Below are 21,335 nucleotides of genomic sequence, written 5' to 3'. Positions count from 1 at the left end.
CATAAAAATGTTTGCAGTATCGGAGGTTTTGAATTTGTCAGACAGTACTGCAACATTATTAGTAATATTCATTTATAACACACTGTAATGTCACATGGAAACAAAAGCGCAAAGAAACACTACAAAACGCTGCATACACTGCCACCACTTCTTCTATCATATCGTCTAAGAGGATTAGTGGTTAATTATTGGCTACAAGGAAATAGGGAACTGGTATTAATATCAGTTTTGTTACATCTTTAACAGAAGTCATATAATATAACAATCAAACTTATGACAAGTTGAATAGCGAATTACTTACTCCGTTTGGAAGAAACATAGTTTAGAAATCACTTCTGCTTCCTAAATTAAATACCTATTTGCTACAGTCCCAAATCACAATGTTTTGGATAAACGTCAAGAGATTTATATGGAGAGGAAAACCAAACAAAGTTAAAAGAGACATTATTACATCTTTTCCGAAATACGGTGGATTAAAGGTACCAAAAATTAAAGAGACAATAGCTGCCCAAAAGCTTGGATGGGTAAGAAAATTATTACAGAAATCATATAAGTGGGATTATTTTTTTTTGTTAGACAGAATACAGGAATAATTTACCTATGGACTGCAGATAGTAATTATATCAAAAACGTGTTACTGCCACATTAAGCCATCAGTTTTTGAAGGATGTGTTACTTGCTTGGGGCTGGTTCATATCTAAGCAAACAGGTACTATTGCAAGTGAATTTGAACTCCAGTCGCAGTGTATCTGGTGTAATGATGAAATATTAATAGATAACAAACCCACTCTGTAAAAATGCTGGTATAACATGGGAGTTGTATTTGTATCTGACATGTTGACAGCAGAAGGGAAATTTGTATCCTTTGATGAGTTTATAGAACTATAAAAACACAAAACTAATTTCCTGACCTATGCAGGGGTCAAACAAGCAATTACTCCTTACATGTCAAAGGCAAATATCTCACAGTTTTCAATTTGTCTTAACTAAAAATTCAGTGAAAAAGGTAGCAAATATTTCTATGAAACACTCCTGTGCTCTAAATTTAAATCCGAATACTCTAATAAAAACTGAGACAATCTGAATCTAAACCTTCTACCAAAGGTATGGTAAATATTTAATATTATCCCATGGAAATGAACTTAGAGTATTGATCTAAGATGGTTATAATATAGAATTATTAACAATATTCTACCTTCAAACCTGTTTTTGTGTAAGATCAAGTATAGAGACTCTCCAAAAGGTAGTTTTTTTGTAAATATAACATTGAATCAATCTCTCTTGGGACTGTAAAATTGTTCAAAATATCTGGAAAAACCTCCAGTTATAGCTTCTTTATAGCTTTTTTATGACTTGTATGTTCCGTTGCATTTCAGAAAAGAGAATGTCTTGCATGGGATCAAAGGGAAAAATAATAATCCAATTAATGTATTATATATATACTTATTGTGAAATAAGTTATCCTGAGACACAGTAGAAATTCAAATGTACCCTTTATCAGTCGTGTGAAAATGGAGATAATTAAGTATTATGACATCACAAAATATGATAAAATGAGTGGGCAAATTGTCGATAACAAATGTTTGTTAGACACGTATTCTGACGTCATTATTACCAGATATTTACCTATATTTCCAATTATATTTTTGAATACGGTTTAATAATTACAAATGGGAATTGTTTTGATATGAATATACATAAAAATTATGGAAAAAACTGCCACATTGAGTTCCAAAGCAAAAATGAAAAAACAATATTTCTCAAACTGAACATGCCCGAACCTTGGAAGCACACATACAATCACAACAGCCCCGCAAGTTAGTCAGATTATACACTCAGTTGGACAAGTGAGAAACGTTGTGTCAACAAACACACGTTCGTGGATTTGAATCTCTCATCGTCAGTCGCATTATTCTTATCAAAAAACTTCACATTAGACCGCAAAATTCTGTCAGCTACGCTCTCCGTACTTTCAGCATAACCATAGATATACTGGACAAAATAATTAGGGTTATTGGTATTTTCATGATTGATTTTTCATCAGATTGTCAAAGAATAAATGGATCGTTCATAATTTCAGAAATTTACATATATCCCTAACTATTTTTTACCTATTTTCCTGATTTTTCTAAACAACATAAATCAATGAACGATTTATCTCATAACAATCATCGTGACGTGGTCGAGTCTATTTGGAGGTTACGGAAAGGGGCGAGTGGTGACAAATGATTAAATCCTTCCAGAGGGGCACGAGTCGCTATCGGCTTGTCCGGAATAACTCGAGTTGGTCACGAATGCCCTGCAAATCCACCTACAGTTTCTCGTATGCTCTGGCTATTGACAAAGTTATCTTTAGGGTAATAAAGATCGATAAAAGCCTTCTCAGATTGTGATGTCACAGCCTGTGATAAAGGGACTGGGGTCGCGGGCCTTGTCTAAAAATGTGAAGTTTGAGTCAAGAGGATGACGGCCAGTATAATGGCGAACATAGTTAAAACTTTCAGTGAGCTCACATACAGTAGTTATCCATATGAGTAATTCAAGGTCTGACGTGAATAGAAACTCTTCAGAGATAGAAACATGAAAATTGTAAAACTGAAAACAAGGTTTGATCTAACAACGCAATAACTACTTGTAACTAACTTTCCATATGATTTTCATGATATTAAAGATTTTAGATCTTTCGTTGTTATACAGTCCGTTATAAGAGCTCAGATTGCAGCGTACAAAAAGAGTGAGTGAGTGAGTTGAGTTTTACGCCGCACTCAGCAATATTACAGCTATATGGTGGCGGTCTGTAAATAATCGAGTCTGGACCAGACAATCCAGTGATCAACAACATGAGCATCGATCTGCGCAATTGGGAACCGATGACATGTGTCAACCAAGTCAGCGAGCCTGACCACCCGATCCCGTTAGTCGCCTCTTACGACAAGCTGAGTCGCCTTTTATGGCAAGCCTGGGTTGCTGGCGTACAAAAAGAGACTCCGGAAGTAAGTCTTCGAAACAAGGATTTACGGTACATTATGCATTATTGAAAAATGTAGGCTTAACACTGAAACCAAGAACTCCAATGTTAAAATGTAACTAAGGGATTGTACATAACGTCATAGTGATGTACAGTTATAGGAATTAAGATGAAGCACAGTATAAATGTATGCTAGAACTATTACCATTTAAACAGATAATGATTTTATATATATCTGAATGCCAAACCAACACTTCCAGTTTTAGCCCGTATACTCACCTCCCAAACAGCAGAAACGAACAAGGCAAATAGGAGTAACTTCATTCTGCAAGAGATATGTCTAGTTTCAGTGAAAAGATAGAGCTGAAGCACGTAGGATTTCGTGACGCCTGATTATACATAACATTCTGTGATAATTTTGTGATATATTTTATTGTTATTTTTTGTGATCACCAATGCACATTTATAGTGCTCCTAAGTGTTACCCTTTACGATATCTGAATATTGTATATCCATGAAGGTGTGAGAATTCGTACATCAGGGTCTGTACAGATCTTTGAGATTCACTCATGCCACAGGTACTTACGATGTACTCAGTTTTGTTGTAAGTATGTGCTACTGGTGTAGGGTAAGCAAAGGGTCCTTTTGCGGACAGGTTTAATGTCCGGTATACAAACTTGACTACTCAGTTGCTCAGGTCCAATCTCCAGTACATATGAATAATGGACCGTATAAGTGAGACCAATTAGTCATTGCTTAAATTAGGGTGTTAGTATTGTGATGATGCAGTTAAACTTACAGATGTCCTTGACCTGGATCACGCCATGACACTTATTGCCACTACAACTTGTTGCCAACTCATACAGACAATACTTTCTGGATGAAATCAGCTGTCACTGATACTCTTTGTTCACAGATATTCAAAGTTGAAGGTGTCATCATATATTACATATGCGGTTACGTTTAGATTAGAAACGGTTATACAGTATTTCCCGTGGATGAATCTGGCAACAATCACTACTTCATGGTTTGATGACACTACTGCACTTGCCCGCTACATACACATAATTAGAGAAACAAATATAGGGATCACAGGAAAATTCAAGCGTTCGTTTAGTTTCCAGTTTTAATCACTACAACCCTACTCAAAGCTGGTGATGTAAACTGGCAAATATTAAAGGAACGCTTGAAGTTTGCGGTGAACCTTCAGTTGTTTCTCTCAGTACATGTTCTTTTTTTAAATTGTTGTTATTCCCCTTAGTAGTATAGGGAATGACAGTTCTAAAACACTTTCAAGAAAAGTCTCTACAAAGCCTTATTTACTAAATAAGGCTTTGGTTGGACCCTTAGCTCTTGCTACTATTACCCCTACTACAAAAAAGTTGGCGGTAATTACTGTGCCTATGAAACAGTTTAACGTGAACCCTTGCTACTATTACCGTGTGTTGGTAGGAGGTAACACTGTGCCGTACGGTACGATCAATAATTCTTCTCTTACAAACCCCCTACCCGGCCCATCCCTCAAGTAGTACAAGTTAGGTTCGTCGGCTTTCATATCCACTTTATCTATGTTGTAAGTTTTGACTGACCATATAGGATCGGTGGCCCGCTTACGGCTATCACCCTCGTGTTCCCCCGGCTGGTATAGATACCTCACTAGGGCCCTATCTGGTATCTGTTTCTCCTTCCCACGCAATGGAGCGGCCGACTCTGCAACTATTGATTTTAGTTTGATAGCGTCTGCCGGTTTCTTACCGGTGAGACGGGTGACTTCATGGTTGATTGCCGACACCACCTTGGGTAACCTCGTGACCCATTCAGTCGATCGTTTTCCAGGGGTGGCCATCTCCCTAGCATACTGATGACCGAACAAGCGCTCAGCCAAAGTCCTATTAAATCTCTCAACTATGGCTTGGCTGCGATGGGCTCCGGCCGTGCCACGCCTGACCTTTGTATCGTGTTTGGCTAGCAGTTGTGACACGGCACCCATGAACTCCCGTCCGGGGTCAACTTGCAGCTCTGTTGGCCACGTCAGCGGGCTGCGTTTGTATATGCGTTCGAATCCTCTGGCTACCTGGGCCGAATCTTTCGTGGTCAAGGGTTCGGCTTCCTTGTAACGACTGGCTATGTCCACTACGGTTAAGGCATACTTGTAACTCTTGTCGTGGGGTAGGAACAGTAGGTCTGCCTGGTGAACGCTATTAGGTATGTTAATACCGAACCTCCTTCTAGGCACGTAGCGTGGTGCCGGCAAATAGATCTGCCACAGGGCTTGTTTTTCAAGCCACGCTTTGGCTTCCTCCGGGGGTACTCGCGCTATTTTAGCTAGCTTATCTACTGCGCTAGCTCCTTTCCAGTACCCACGCGGGCTGTAGTAAATAGCCTCAAATTTTTTCATGTCCATACGCGTATGTGTTTATCCCATCAATAGCTATCCAACGTTTCGTGTCCATAGGCGACAGGGACGTCTTGTTTATAGTCAGTCCGTATATCTTATGTCCATCACTTCTAAGTGTGTTCATTTTATGCCTAAAGGTACGGGTCTTGAACAGGGCTTCCTTGAATCTGGCGTGTTTGATGTGTTGTTTCACCACATACTTCTTAACCCCCTTAGCCTTCCGGATCTCACTATTGTCGGCTTTCAGTATGGAGTACATCTTAGGTCTCAAACCTATGTACTCGGCTATGGGCGTGCCAGCACACTCGTCCTTCATCTTACCTAGGACCTTTTTATTTACCGTACTGTGTATGGCATGGGTCTTAGGGTAGTCGCTGGTGTCGTATAAATCGAGGTGTTTTTTCATGTCCTCGTACACGTCCTCGGTTCGAATTTCTATCAGCAGGGAATCCGTGTCAGTGTACAGCACTTCACACCTGTCGCCGTTCTGTTTCTTGAGCTCGTTGTAGTAAAAGTCGTACATCAGGTGTTTGGATAAATCGAGGATGCTCATCCCCACGTAAACAGGCCGGTTGAATTTTATGTGGCTTTTCTTCATGTGTAAGGCAACCAGGTTGTCTGTGAATATCTTACTACGGTTGAATGCCGGACTGGCTATCAATCTCCTGAGCTTGTCTTCCTCACTCGACCGAACCAGCTTCACGGTCACGCGTTTCCTCAGGTTCTCCATAGTCTTACCAAACACCGAGTTGTTCATGAGCTTGTAGAGATTTTTCTCAAAATCACTGGTGGCTTTTTTTCGTAGGTCTGTGTTCATTCTGATGTAGGGCTCCATCCATGGGCTCTGGTCGAACATGAGTACCCTGTGTATTTTGGTCAGCCTCATACCCAATGACAGGTACAGCTGTAGGTTGCGATAGTGAACGATGTACTTGGTCTTATTCATTAAGTTAGGCACGAGTTTTTCAACGTCTGTCACACGCCCACCTAACAAGTTATGTTGGTACTCAGACATCCAGTCTGGGTTAACCCTCATACGTTCGGGGGCCAGGGGGTAGCTGTTGTGTGATGTGTGTAATTCCTTGGTATACTCTAAGTCAACCTCGAGGATATACCCTTTGTTCGAATCTGGTGCAACCCCCATAGCATCAACGTGGGGTACCCATTCGAATCCCCCTGTAGGTAGATACTGACTCATGGCCCAGCCGTACAGGTTGTTTGCATCGAGGTAGAGAATGTGATTGGTTGGCTTGTTAGGATCGTAACCTTTCACGTATTGATTATTTGCTTTAGCGTATCGTTTGGATGCCATGGAAATCCCACCTCACAAGCCTTTCTCAATGAATAGGTGCATGTCGTAATCTGTGAGCAATTCCAAATTAACTCCGGTCTTTTTAAGCAAGGCGTCCCACGACAGACCTGGGCTGGTGTAATACCATGCGGGGTCGAGTTTATACTGCTTGAAACACGTCCGCCTAAACGTCTCAAACGTCGGCTAACAGCAGTACATCTGTCCTCAAGTACAGGTCGTGATAATCACCCAGGTTCTTACAACCCAGTTTATTCCATACATTAGTCGCGTGCGAGTAATCATCTCGTGAGACGGACGCCTCATTCAGCTTGCTATAAAAGCAGTCAATAGGGGGTAGTCTGGTCTCGGTGAACTTGACCCAACTATCCATGTACTCATAGGGGTACACACCCTTCCTCATAAGCAGGGGTCTAGCCTCGGCGTCTGTGTATCGATCGGTGATAGGGAAGGTATTGTTGGCCTTGACCAGACTGTCGAGTGACGACAGGAGGAACTGAAACGAGTCAATGAACCTAAGTCCTTTTAAGCTGAAGGAGATGTATCTCTCCATGTTGTTGGGGATGCACGTTATATTACCATCGATTTTCGCGATGGCCTGCATGATCAAGTGTGAGTCGTACCCTCTCAAGTTGTGAAAGACAACGGGGATGTTTATTGTCGTAGGGTTGATTTTAAGCTTGAGGTTGCACGCGCTGTGAGCGGCGCCTCTATACTTACCAGTTATGTGGCAGTGATCTCTCACCGAATCACCGTTAAGTGGTGAGTCACACACGTGACAGTTAGTGCTACTAGCGTGAGCTAGTTTGTCGACTCGGGTCATACGCATGGGAGCGATTCTATACAATGCATTCCTAATAATTTTTTCTTCCTCCTGCAAACACTTTAGAAACCTTTCAGCCGCGTCAGGGCCCCTATACACTACCGGAGCTTTCGTTTCCCCATCACAACGGACGACAATGTATCCAAACCCACAGGCTTTATGCTCTTGTGTTTTGTGGATGAAGCTACCACTGGGAGCCTCGCCGGCGGCACCACTGGGGGGTGTGGGGGATTCCCCAACCACCAAGGCTTCGAAGTCGGCGTATATGATATAAGGCACAGACATTTGGTTCTTGTGGTTACTGAATTTTAGGATTTTGTTATCTTCCTTAGGCATGTCGACTCGTATGGCCGTCTGCCCCACACCTTGGCAATCCTCCCGGTGGGATTCTAATAAATCAGCTCGACTGAAACCGTGTAGGCATCGTACACAAAAGTGTTTTTCCCCATCGTGTTTCGACTGGTCGTGCAACAACCGGCTGAGATGTTTTATCCACGTGTAGTGAAACTTTTCACCTCGTTGGATCATGAATATATTGATAACGCGACCCACGGGTCCACCCAATCTGTGTACTATTGTTTTGTTACCTTCGTGTCCAAAGACATTTATAGCCAGATTATTCTGTTTTTCTACTTTAGTGATCTGGGATATGGGGGTGGGTTCATCTACACCATCCCAGTTGAGCCCATCATCCTGAGGATAATTAGAAGGCCTGTTCGGATTAGTGTCAGCTGGAAATAAGGCTGACCTGATAGCTAACCTCAGGCAATCGTTTCCTCCATTCTTAACGTTTACTATGGCATGTTTGTTCTTATAGTAGGGGGGCAAGGCTAGGTATGACCCACCTCTGAACGGCACGTAGTTAGCTATGTCTAGATAGACATTATCGATTTTATCTACAGCCCACCCGGACCCCAAGTGTGTGTAGCGTTCTAGGTATTCTCGTATCTGCTGAAAACTGGTATCGATTGATGTGTCAATGGTCTCTGTATGTGTGACGACCTCTTGTTTACCTCGGAAGTAAGGCTGAACATACTCAGTGGCCCCTGTGGGCCCCCCAACCTGCTTATCGAGCGACATTTTCACTGTGATCTGAAACTTGATACTTCCTAGGTTATTTAGTTCCTGGTTGACCTTATCAGCTATCAGAGGCTTGATATCTGTAATGTCTATGTTTCTATCAACGTGCATGCGCCAACCTCTCAAATAGTTGCCTACAGCACACTCAGTGCGCACGAACTGTAGGTCAATAGCTCTATTCTGTCGTAATAATTCTAAAAGTTGTGGTTTTCTCATACGGGAATACCCGCCTAAACCCAAATCGTGTGCCTCGGCTTTCAGTTGTTTTACAGTGGGACGTGCTACGGGGGCATGTGATAACAATGCGGTTAACCCGGCTCTCCCCAGGTTTGAATAACCCGTGTATCCAAGCTGTTTTGCTTGAGCTTTTAATTGTTTTACCGTAGGAGGGGCTTCTAAACCTAGTAATCTCAACAATGCTGACTTCCGCATTCGAGAATACCCGATCACACCTCTCTGTTTTGCCACCCGCTTAAGCTCGCGCACAGTAGTCATAGTGTTTACACCTAAGAGAACCAATGTCTAATTGGTTCACAGATAAAAAATATGTTTCAATTCTGTATATTTTTGGCATTTATGTCTTTCGGACCAATTCTTTCGGAAGTCTTCTATCAGCGAGGTATCATGTGATAACAATCCGACTAACCAGGTTCTCCCCATGTTTGAATAACCCGTGTATCCAAGCTGTTTCGCTTGAGCTTTTAATTGTTTTACCGTAGGAGGGGCTTCTAAACCTAGTAATCTCAACAATGCTGGCTTCCGCATTCGAGAATACCCGATCACACCTCTCTGTTTTGCGACCCGCTTAAGCTCGCGTACAGTAGTCATAGTTTACACCTAAGAGAACCAATGTCTAATTGGAGTCTATCTTGAGCAGTCGTCTACGTTCTTTTATGTAGCCCTTTTTATTCTCGTAGATGAGTTGATGTCTGACTACGTTCGCTCCGTGAGCTTTACATAGACAGTAGTGCCCTTTAACCCCGATACCACACACAGAACACGTGTAGTTAGGACTTCCCATATGGAAACAACAGAACCCCTGATTCCTGCATTTCCTACCACAGGCCTCGGTCTTCCCCATAAGTATGTATTCGCATCGGTATGGAGCGGGTCTCATGTTTACTTATATGGGTATTTTAATTTAATTGCTTCGCAACCAACGCAGTAGCTGCTATACCCAACACTATGAAGCCCAGTTCACGATCCATTTGTCCCTTGGATGGTGTGTAGTACTGAGCGAGTGTGGGTTTATTGAGCGGTTCCAATTGTTTACCAGTTAGTAGGTAGTATTCTTTCATTGCTTCATCGACATCGTTGAATGTTTGAACGGCATGGTTTTCACGCGTGAGTTGTTCGTTAATAAAATCGATCCTCTGGAGGCGTTTTTTAGCGTACTCGGCCTGTGGCCTTTGTAATTTCTCAGTAGCGAGATCGTGCCGCTTCCTTTCTTCCTGTATTGCGTGGCCATCTCGTAGTTTCGAGAAGAGGAAATTACTCCCGGAAAATGCCAGGGCATTCACTAACGCCCCACCGACCATCATAGCTATCGTGGCCATCCTATATTTATTTCATTATATTTTCAGGTATTATTCCTTGTTTTACTAGGATGTCTTTTGTGGCCATCGCCATACCAAGGTTCATTATGAGCATACCCATATCCTGCAGGTTGAAATCTAGCTTGATAGTTGGTTGTTTAAGCACCATTTTAGTCAACCGAGCGTACCCTACGGCTAGATTGGCGACCACTGTGGCGTGGTATGCGTCGTTGACGAATGTTTTCCCCTCAGACATTATGTATATGATACAAAAATATTAAAATTATAACATGATATGCGGGTTGACTGTGGGGCCTGCCGGCGGCGTGGGGGTACCCCCAGGGTTTCCCTCACTGTGGGAGGGTACCCCCACGTATAACCATGTTATAACCACGGCAGCAGTTACGCCTACAGCCAACAACAGTCGGGTTGGGTTGGTCACTTTATGTTGGTTACACCACCGTTTTTTACCGGCAGCTACTCTCTTAGGATTCTTCTGCCTGGTTACTGTTGGGGGTACCTCCACTGAAGGGGTCTCCACCGTCACCTCGGGAGGGGTTTCCCTCACTGTTGGGGGTACCCCCACTTCCCCCACTGGTTCCTGTGCAGCATCCATCTATACTATTATTATTATTCTTTCTCTCAAATTGACAATGCTTTGCCGTGATAATCGCCGCCGTCACTGGAGCCAACAACATGCCATATTTGTGGTACAGCTCGCAGCTGATAGAGCTCACGGCGTGTTCGATAAAAGGGTCTTTATCTAGGTCCTCCCACAGGTAAAGTCGGCGCTCTGGTGGAATGGGAAGGAAGTATGACACAATACCGGTGTATATCTGGGTCATAGCCGATCCTATTGTCTTTGTCATTTCTGCTCCGAGCCGGGACTCGTATCTAGCGTACAGCTTATCGATTTCTTCGGCTGACATTTTGTGAATTTTATCCGGAGTGTAGTCTCCAAAGTAATGTTTGGCTTTGCCGCCAACAGCCAACGCCACCAGTTTCTCTCGCTTATCATCAGTGGGGGTACACCCCACAGTGGGGGAGACCCCAGGTACTAACTGTTCGAGCAATTCCTCACACTCCATCTTATAATATAACAAGTAAGATTTAGTTTTAACTATATAATACCCGATGCAGACAAAACACAGAGAAATGAAGGTTAAGTTGCACACGACAAACACTTCAAATATCATAGCTTTGCTTAGCTTTAGCTTAGCTTTTGCTTAGCTTTGCTTAGCTTTGCTAAGCTTTAGCATACTCTATATGCTACTGGTTGGTCGGTTTTTAGAACGAGCTTAGCGTGTTTAGTTTCAGCGAGCTGTTTCTTCACCCGTTCCCGTTCTAATTTGCTCATCACATCGTTCTCTCTCAAACACTCCTCGAACGAATCCCAGTCCTTGCAGTGAAATAAGGCCACCCATCGCGTCTGCTCCCTGAGGTCTTTCAACACCGAGTTGAACTTCTGCGTTAGCACCCAGACGCTGTGATTTGCATGCCGGCCGGAGAAGGCCAGGTACGATAGCATGTCTCTCTTTTTTGTTATCTCACGATTAGCGCTGCAGTCGTCCAGTATGAACAGCGTCGGTTCCCCTTTAAATTTCTCGTGAAGAGCTTTCAACCAGTCCTGCAGGCGTGTTCCAGGGTCGATTTTGTGTACGTCCGGGTCCGTCATCACCCAAGGTCGCGCGTACGTTTTATTCATGCTCAGAGTAGGGCACATGATAACGATGTTATCGAACACATCCTTGTAGTAACCCTCCAACATATCCAACACGAAAACGGTCTTCCCACAGCCAGTCTGCCCGCACACTATGGCGCAGTGTGGGTCAGTGGGGAGGTCAATATATGGCTTGCACGAATCTCCCATTGTCTATATTAAGTTGCACGTCCATAATAACGTACAGATATAATTTCAACTTACCAGCGGGTTGAGCCTTCTTAGTAATCTGGATGGTTATCCCTTCGCTGCCGTTATCTATACGGCGCCCGCTACCGTGCAGTTTATCATCATCCGTGGATCGCATGTCCAACCATAGGGCGTACTTGGTGGTCAGGTATTCACCGATCTGCACGGAGCCGAGGTCCAGGTCCTTTGTTATATAATGGGGGGTCCCACCCACTGGTAGCTTTTTTATCTCATCCCACTGCTGGTGTGGTCTCATACCATGACTGAACAGCTGGTTGGGCACGCCCTCGATGGTCACTTCCACCTTTTCAATCTCGGGGTTGAAAAACTTCTCGCTGTCCCTCCGGAATGGCTCGTAATCCTCCACGGGGACGACCAGGATACCTTTCATCGATCGCGCCGGCACGTTCAGGTTGATATTCCACACAGTGTCGCTCTTATCTCGAACGACTGATCTATGCCTCAGTACGCGATCGTACAGGATAGCCATCTTCCCAGAGTACTGGCTTCGAACCTGCCTGGCCAGCTCCGGGCTAGTGACCATGTCGAACTCCAGAGAGATGTTGTCTATGGCATAACTGGCCTCATCACCGTTCGGCGTACGCACTACTTTGCTATAGTCGTTAAACGTGAGCTCGTATTCGAGCCTATCACCCAGCGCGGCCTGGTAAAACGGCGCGTGTCCCGTGAGCAACTCGAAGTCGAGCGGCACGCAGAATCGATTCCCGTATGCTCGAGCGATGGCCTTTTCACCGTCCGTTAGCTTGTCTTGCTGGTCTTGCGTGAAGGCATACCCTATGCGCAACCGGGTTGATTTGCTGATACCCTGGTACACATCATTGACTCGTTCTCCCTCGCTTTTCCAGAGATCCCCGTAGCAGTGAAACACGTCGCTGTCGTCGATGCTCAGCACCTTGTTACCGCTGATCTTGACGGTCGTTTTCTTGATGATAGCTCGACCCACGTTCCGCACTAGCTCGCGTTTGTCGTTGTCGGAGGTCAACGTGATATTGAACGCCAGTCGAACAGTGCCTGGTACAATGAGGTCATTCTCACCAAGGTTTGGAAATCTAACCAGCAGAGTTTGATTCTGGTCTATCTTGCTGGGATTGTTGGTGATGGTCACCGACTGGCGCATGGCTCTGACGCCTAATGGCTCTCTCAATCTTCTGAAAGGATCTAATTTTCTGCCGTACATTGTTATATAAATAAAATATATTTTTAATATAAAACAATGGCCGAAGACATAGAAATGGATGATATGCGGGACGATAGTGCCCCTGCAGTCGATGAAGAAGAAACTTCATTTACTAGTTTGCCATTGAGCCAAGAACTTTTGGAAACAACGGTAGATGATTATTACGAAAGATTAAGAAGAGATAAAAACTACGTTGAACCACAGGGTCGAGACTATAATAATTTTTTTATTGATAATAAGGGTGTTCTACGCCTTAAGTCTAACCCAGGGGTTGACCTCTTTAACAAGCGCAATAAAAAACCACTGGCCTTGTCAACTCTAGCCAGACTCCATAGTACCGAATTTATCCGTGAAAATCTAAACATGCATGATTACGGTGGTGCAATACCTAAGGCCGTTGTTGAAGATCTGCAAGCTACCAGATCCAACCTCACCACTAGAGATGAAATGACACCACAGCGTGCTACAGAAGCCTCGGACAGCATAGAAAAACTGTTGAGCACCTACTGGGACAAACCGTTACCGGGGTTTGACTTTCCGGTAAGGGAACTGCGCGGCTTAAACGAAGCCGTGAAACGCGTGCGTGGAGAACTCGTGAACAACATGGGGAAACTGAACGAAATCGACGAGCACATCGCTAGGGAAAAAACCAAACTCAACGAAACTGAAAACGATGATATGAAGCGTCGTATCAATGAACGACTACGCGATTTAGAAGACGAGAGACGTACACGATTGGAATCCGCTTCCTCGAATCGTGAACAGCTTCGATCCCAGATCAGTCGCATTCGGGAAACAATCGATAGAATACTGAACGAGGATACAACTTTAGCCAACAGGATTCGGATATTGTTCCGGGAGCAAGGGATCACCATCGCCAGCATTCTGACTGCATTGGGTTTCATCATATCAACCCTGGTGGTGTCACTGACAGGGGGTACCCCTGTGGGGCCTGCCGGCGGCGGGGGAACTCCCACACCCGGCGGTGGTGTTAAAGATTGGATAAAAAAACTTGGGGAACGCCTAGCTAAACTGGCTGGTAAAGCCGCCGAAGCCCTTCCCGGCATCCTGGGTAGCATCGTCTCATGGTTGTTGAGCGCTCTGGCTAAAACTGCCACGTGGCTCAGTCAAAACCTGTGGGCAGCCATCGTCGCCGTGGCGGGTCTGGTGTACGTAGCGGTTAAGAAATCTTTAACCAAATAAGTCCCAAAGCTACTCCACCAACCACCAGGGCCGTTTTATTATCAATATGCTGCTGATAGGAGGGTGTGGGGGGGTACCCCCACATGAATATGGGGCACATGAACTTTAGACTTCGGGGGCGGCGCCACTATACCCGTTTCACGTGGTGGGATGTGTGGGATATAGGTGGTGTTAATATAGGGGTTGATACCCAACTTTTGATCCGCCGTGGCTATGACTATTTTGTTGTTATAACCCACCACTTTTTTAACTCTCAGTTGCATATCACTCGGAGCCATGTACAACCCCACGCCGAACACGTAATTGACTTTCGATCTGGCGTATTCTAACACGTTTTGGTAACGGTCGATGGCCCGCGGGAGATCAACTGGAGAATTGATAGCATCCTCAACGTTGGAAACGAACTGTTTCTGAGCGTCGAAAGCAGTTCCCTTACCGATGATGTTGGAACGCATCATCGACTGCGCACCCAACAGCGCCCACACGTACGTTCGAATCGAGTCGTTCAACCTGACTACCCCGGCACGAGTGAATCCTTTCGACGTGTCCAGCATGAACATTTTCCACCCGTCTGCGGTTGACTGCTCCACTTTCTGGACTGTGAAAGCAACACCACCTTTAAAGTTCATACGATCATCCCTCCATTCATTACTCGACAAAGCAAAGTCCTGGCGTAGTATATCTCGTTTCAGTAAATCATCACTGACTTCTTTCACTGGTCGCGCGCCATCATAAGGAATACCCAACCCGTGGTTCGGCCCCGGCAAACGCCAATCCGTCTTCGGGTTTATTTCGAATTCATTGCAAATACGTTCGTAGGCCCGTCTATCGTACGGGTTGTTTGTTGCGTCCCACGCTTTGTCCTGTGGGAGGGGGGCGCTGATCTCTTTAAGGATACGTCTGACCTGGTAGTACACGTGGAACTTGAACACAGACTGACTCAGCGGTCCACGCCGAGTGTCGGTCAATGTCACACCACACCCCGTTGTAGCGCACCACACGGCAAAGTTGAATTGATTCTGCCAGAACTGCATAGGGTTGTTGAACCAAGCGTGGACTGCCTTGACGTTTGTCACCGAAAGCTTATACTTATCGAACACATCTAAAAGCTGGGCATTGAAATACAACCCAGGAGCAACCACGATCTTCATGGGGGAGAAATCTACGTCCAGTTTAGGGTAAAACACACCAGGGGAATACATTTTAAAACTATTATATAATGAGCATATATACTCTAACATGTACATAACACTTCCAGGAATAACGAGCGGTGAGGCCGTTCAGCTGACGCACGCGATCGATAACACGTCAGGCCAACTCGAAGTCGCACTCTGCGATATCACCTACCTACCGCAATGGACTAACATCAACGTCAGCAACAATAAGCTGTTCGTCAGTGGAACTCGCAGCCAGATAACTGACGGCTACTACAGCGTGTGCTCTCTAAACGACGAGGTCTTCAAACCCCTGGGAGCCGAACTCAAGATGAACGACTCAAACGGTACAGTGGTGTTAATCAACAACGGAAGAAACCCCTTGAGGCTCGGCCGACCATTAGCGAGGATACTCGGTATGTCTCCTGACGAGATAAAACCAACAACAACCGTCACAGGCACGAAGTTACCCGATCTAGTACCGTACCAAGAGCTGTACATTCATCTCGGTCAGGTGAGCACAACGTACAACATTCAAGGAGGTCACCCTTCCACTATACTGAGAGCAGTGCCGGTGAAAACTGAGAAATACAACGACGGTAGAACCGAGTCGTTTTCACCACGGCAGTATAAGAGATTAACCCAGGGCAACATACCTGAGCTGACAATATCGGTGTTAGATATAAATCATAATCCTGTAAATATAGGATACCTCAGCTTAACGCTTCATGTAAAATGACCAGTGCACAAGGGCCCGGAGTGAAAAAATGCGTCAATATCGGGATCTCCGACCTCGGAGACACGAGCGGTTTCGACGCTCCCAGAGTAGATGGTACATCGTACGCCTTGCAACTGAAAAACAACATTTACAAACGCGTTGAAGTCCACTCCGGTGGAACCCTAAGTGATATAATAGATACCACAAGAGCAAAAGTCAACACTAAGTACGCCCTTGTCAACACCGGTAATAATAACTGGATAATATACCCATCGTTCGGGGTTAAACTGTTCGACTTAGACGATGTTGAGAGCACTACCGTCGTCCAAAACAAACCATATATGCTCGTCTTCACCGAAGATGACAAGTGGGTGTTGTTACCTGATAACGACGACTGGTTTCTCAATATTAGACTCGTCTCTCCCTACGTGTTCACGGATAACAAAGACAACCACCTAAACAAAGTCGTGAACAATGGAACCCTGCTCGTGGCTTACGTCCCAACTCAGAGACGTAGCGTAGTCGTCAGCCCACTCAACACTATGGCAGCCCACATGCTAACGAGTAAACCGGCCATACAAAATGTGAAATTGCAGTTGGTGTCTGAATTCGAAGGCGTGGTCACTATACTAGAGAGTCTACCGGCAAACTCAACACTGATCATCAAAGTCTACCTAGGGGAACCATCGGGGAATGATGTCGAGATCGTGAAGGGGATTAAACTCGGGTGGGTGAAACGACACCAGTATCAAGTTTGCAACGTTTACGTGCGGGTTGGTGGCGACTCCAACACCAGTCTGCAGGGGGTCAACGTGATCGTGGAAAACAAGATATCACTAACCAATATCTTCCTACCTGACAACATACACTTCATGGGTATGAAGTTCACCCCTGAACTATTATCAAAAAACCAGTTGGAAATTATATCGTAAATAGTATAACAATGGCCAGTCATCGTCCCAACACTACGCTTAACGACCTAGGAGATACGGAAGGATTCGATCAGCCTGGTGAGGAAGACGCCTTATATATCCTGCACTTCAAAGACAACGTGTACAGACTGGTGTCGTTATCAGATTTAAAAGAGCCCAAATGGTTGATCAACTTAACACTCGCCTCACCTTATATCACAATAAACACAGATACGGGGTATGTCTCTAAGATTAGGAACAATGGTATCTGGGCCGGGGATTTCATTCCGGATAGTATATTCATAGCAACTACTGATACCTAAAAAAATAGGTTAAAGACTGCAGTAAAAAATAAATTAGCATTTATCAATTATTCTTTTAACATATATCTTGATATATCCTCCCCTTTCACACTCATCATAGAAGTCTTCTTTAGTGATTTAGACAATGAAAACACCTCAAGAGTACACCAAATTTTACCCGGGGTGTCAATACACTGGTTTGACGAACACCAAGGCCAATATTGTCGTATTGTTATGCAACGGGATACCCACGGGGGTTCTATAAACCGCTTAATAAACCTCAGTGGGGTTTTTATTACAACAGGAAAGTCTATTAGATTATCACCTATTACCCTGAGTAGTAGTCTAGAACTTATAGACTTCAAATTAATTTATAGAGTATTAACTGAAACCCAATTAAAATATCTTTCAAAACATATATTATAGATGGGTCTGTACCCAGTCGTAGAGGAAGTAGCGAAGACGCTGGAAACCGTAGATGGGTTCCGCTTGAGGCAGTTATGTGACGTGAAACGCCAACTAGAACAAGACCGTGACACGCGGAAAGCACTATGTAAGAAGTACAATAGAGCTTTCAATATCGTGGACGGGGCTGACACTACCCTTATGGCAACCAGCATGGGACTAGGGGCTGCAGGTGTTGGGTTGTTAGCTACCATCGTGGCTGCACCTATAGTGCTAGGTATTGAAATAACAGCTGGGGTGGCAGGGTTGGCAGGATTGGCGCTTAAGTTAGTATCACGCAGACTTCATCGTAAGGCATTGAAACACGACGAGATCAGGGTTCTGGCCGAAGCAAAGCTGAACACAGTGAGTGAGCGTATTTCCACGGCACTCTCTGATAGTAAGATCTCAGAAGAGGAGTTTCGTTCAATCCTCTCTGAACTCACAAAATATAACGGAATGAAACAAGATATTCGATCCAAGTCTCGTAAGTCTGCTATCAGCGAGGACGAGAAAAAAAAGTACATAGAACAGGGGATACAAAAAGCCCTGCAAGCCTTTATTATGAACACCAAAGAGATCGTAGGCGGTTCACGTTAAACTGTTTCATCGATATAAACGTGACATAGGCACAGTGTTACCTCCTACCAACACACGTTAAACTGTTTCATAGGCACAGTAATTACCGCCAACTTTTTTGTAGTAGGGGTAATAGTAGCAAGAGCTAAGGGCCCAACCAAAGCCTTATTTACTAAATAAGGCTTTGTAGAGACTTTTCTTGAAAGTGTTTTAGAACTGTCATTGTATATACTACTCCCTTAACAAGTAGACACAACTTCACCTTAGTCGGACCAAGAGTGAATTTTTCCTTTTACTCAGCAAACAAAGCACGGTAAAACTGATAATAATCATTGTAACAGGTGCGAGAAGTGGACGGATTGTAAAGATGTGTGAGATGCTACGCAATATATAGATGAGCAAGAGGTCACAATATTAGATTTGAATGCACTTTACTACAGAAATGATGAAGTTGAAAGTTATGTCAATGATATAGTCACATGGTCGACATGGTCACCTTTGTTAACCCAAAACACATAAAATGAAACCTATACTGAAAGTAAGAACGTGATTCTGGTGATATTAGACTGTGATATGAAAATAATGAACCTTCGCCTTTATAGGAAAGAGATTTCGAGCACACAGGTTGTCAGCACTGAACGAAGACTTAGCATTGTATGGATGAGCAACAGGCTGGATTACGAAAGCAGCGAGAATTGACATTGAAAAAAATATTTTATGCTACAAAAGTGTCACCTTTAGGCTTTCGTACAGGATAAGTCGTGCTAGGGGAAAAAATCGGCGGGGCAAATGTTTGACACAGCATCCTGGACAAGAACTTCACCAACACTGCAGGGACAATCTGGACCCTAGGCACAACCAGATGGGAACGCACGTATTGAGGATCTGAAAGATGGCTCGAAGCAGGATGTTTGAATCAGAATCATAGAGACTACGAGATCTGCTTCCGGTCTAACAGACAACGTTTCATCAGATGTAAAGGGGAAAGAGAGAATTTGTAAAGTTTATAATATAAATCTAATCGAAGACGAATATACGGTTCTACTGTGTCTGTCCAGCATACCAGTGCACGCGAACCAAGTATCTAAACACCGATTTCTTTGAACAACAAAAGATTCCTACCTGAGACAGACAAACACACACACTTTAACTTCCTACCTGACAGCCAGGGAGACATTCACTCTACTAAGGTTGGATCAAGTACAACTTCGTACCTGAGACAGCCAGGGAGACAGTCACGCTACTAAGACAGGATTAAGTACAGCTTCCTACCTGAGACAGACACCAACGCTACAACATCCTACCAGACGGGAAGCGAGACAGTCACTCTACTAAGGCTGGATCAAGTACAACTTTCTACCCAACACAGACAAACGCACGCTACAACATCCTACCAGACGGGAAGCGAGACAGTCTCTCTACTAAGGCTGGATCAAGTACAACTTTCTACCCAAGACAGACAAACGCACGCTACAACATCCTACCAGACGGGAAGCGAGACAGTCTCTCTACTAAGGCTGGATCAAGTACAACTTTCTACCCAACACAGACAAACGCACGCTACAACATCCTACCAGACGGGAAGAGAGACAGTCACGCTACTAAGGCTGGATCAAGTACAACTTTCTACCCGAGCCAGACAAACGCACGCTACAACATCCTACCAGACGGGAAGAGAGACAGTCACTCTACTAAGGCTGGAACGAGTACAACTTTCTAACTGAGACAGGCAGGGAGACATTTAAGCACAACTTCCTACCTGAGACAGGCAGGTAGATATTCATGGTACCAAGGCTGGATCAAGTACAACTTCTATAATTACACTGTTTTCAATCTTTTCAAACAGCTACCTGGACATGAGGTTATTTCTCAACAAATAAAGGTTTTATTGTCTAAAACTAATGACCCTTATGAGAAAGTTGATTTTACGTAATTATCAAATGTAATTTCTAAACATAAATAAATCGTTGATGTATTAATGCTTCATGCAGTCTTTCACTTGTCACGGTCGGTTTAATTTGTTTATTTGTGACCAGTTAAACAGTACTAATAGGGTGTTCTATGTAGCAGCTGAACTGTACCAAAAACATACTCAATACAGCAAATAAACTGTACCAGTAAGATGATCTATACAACTGTTAGCTGTAGCAAAAATGTTCTATCCAGCTGTTAAACTGTACCAATAAGACGCTCTATACCGCAGTTAAAATGTACTTATAACATGTTCTATACAGCAGTTAAACTGAACCAATATGAAACTGTAGCAATAAGATGTCTTTAGCACATCGAAACCGTTGATCATATAGTTTTATTTTACTTATTAAATAGCGTGCCAGTGTTAATTTACGTTACTCCCTACCGAGTCACAATACTTGCCCAAGTTTATTGGGCTGTTTTAAGTGCACAGTGTCTTGTAATCTCTATACAGATATCCGTGCTGACATGTTCAGGAAACTTTACAATAATTCATTGTTACCATTATCTGCCTCAGACCTCTTCATTGCTATAATAAAAGATAATATTAACTGTAACGCGTTAGCCGCAGGGGTTTTCAATATGTAGGAACGTCGTCGTAAACATCGCTCGAATTGTTTAGTTAAGGAAATAATAATAACATTGATAAAATGCTTTATTTATCCACAAGGGGAATTTGTTCTGTGCAGTTCTTTTGTATTATGTGCATCATCTCTGTATTGACAATTATTTTATGAGTTTTGCACTCAATATATTTAACGCAATTTTAATGTATAATCGTGTCCCATAGGCCTGAATAAGCTGTCGATGAAAAGCATTTCCACATGTCG

General features: G+C 43.8%; 2 protein-coding genes across 2 annotated transcripts in view; both read left to right on the top strand.

Moving 5' to 3' along the window:
• Positions 1-5,335, top strand: part of LOC137292176 (splicing factor U2AF 35 kDa subunit-like) — a 285,875-nt gene extending 280,540 nt beyond the window's left edge. The window contains exon 8 of the mRNA XM_067823748.1: positions 5,326-5,335. The gene's annotated coding sequence lies outside the window, so the exon portion shown is untranslated. The remainder of the gene's footprint in view (positions 1-5,325) is intronic.
• LOC137292233 (anaphase-promoting complex subunit 13-like) overlaps positions 1-21,335 on the top strand; it is a 384,028-nt gene that overhangs the window by 207,729 nt on the left and 154,964 nt on the right. The window lies entirely within an intron of this gene.

Source organism: Haliotis asinina, chromosome 1, assembly GCF_037392515.1.
Source record: "Haliotis asinina isolate JCU_RB_2024 chromosome 1, JCU_Hal_asi_v2, whole genome shotgun sequence".
Taxonomy (NCBI): Eukaryota; Metazoa; Mollusca; class Gastropoda; order Lepetellida; family Haliotidae; genus Haliotis; species Haliotis asinina.
The sequence above is the reverse complement of the archived record's forward strand: the minus strand, read 5'-3'. Positions and strand labels throughout refer to the sequence as shown.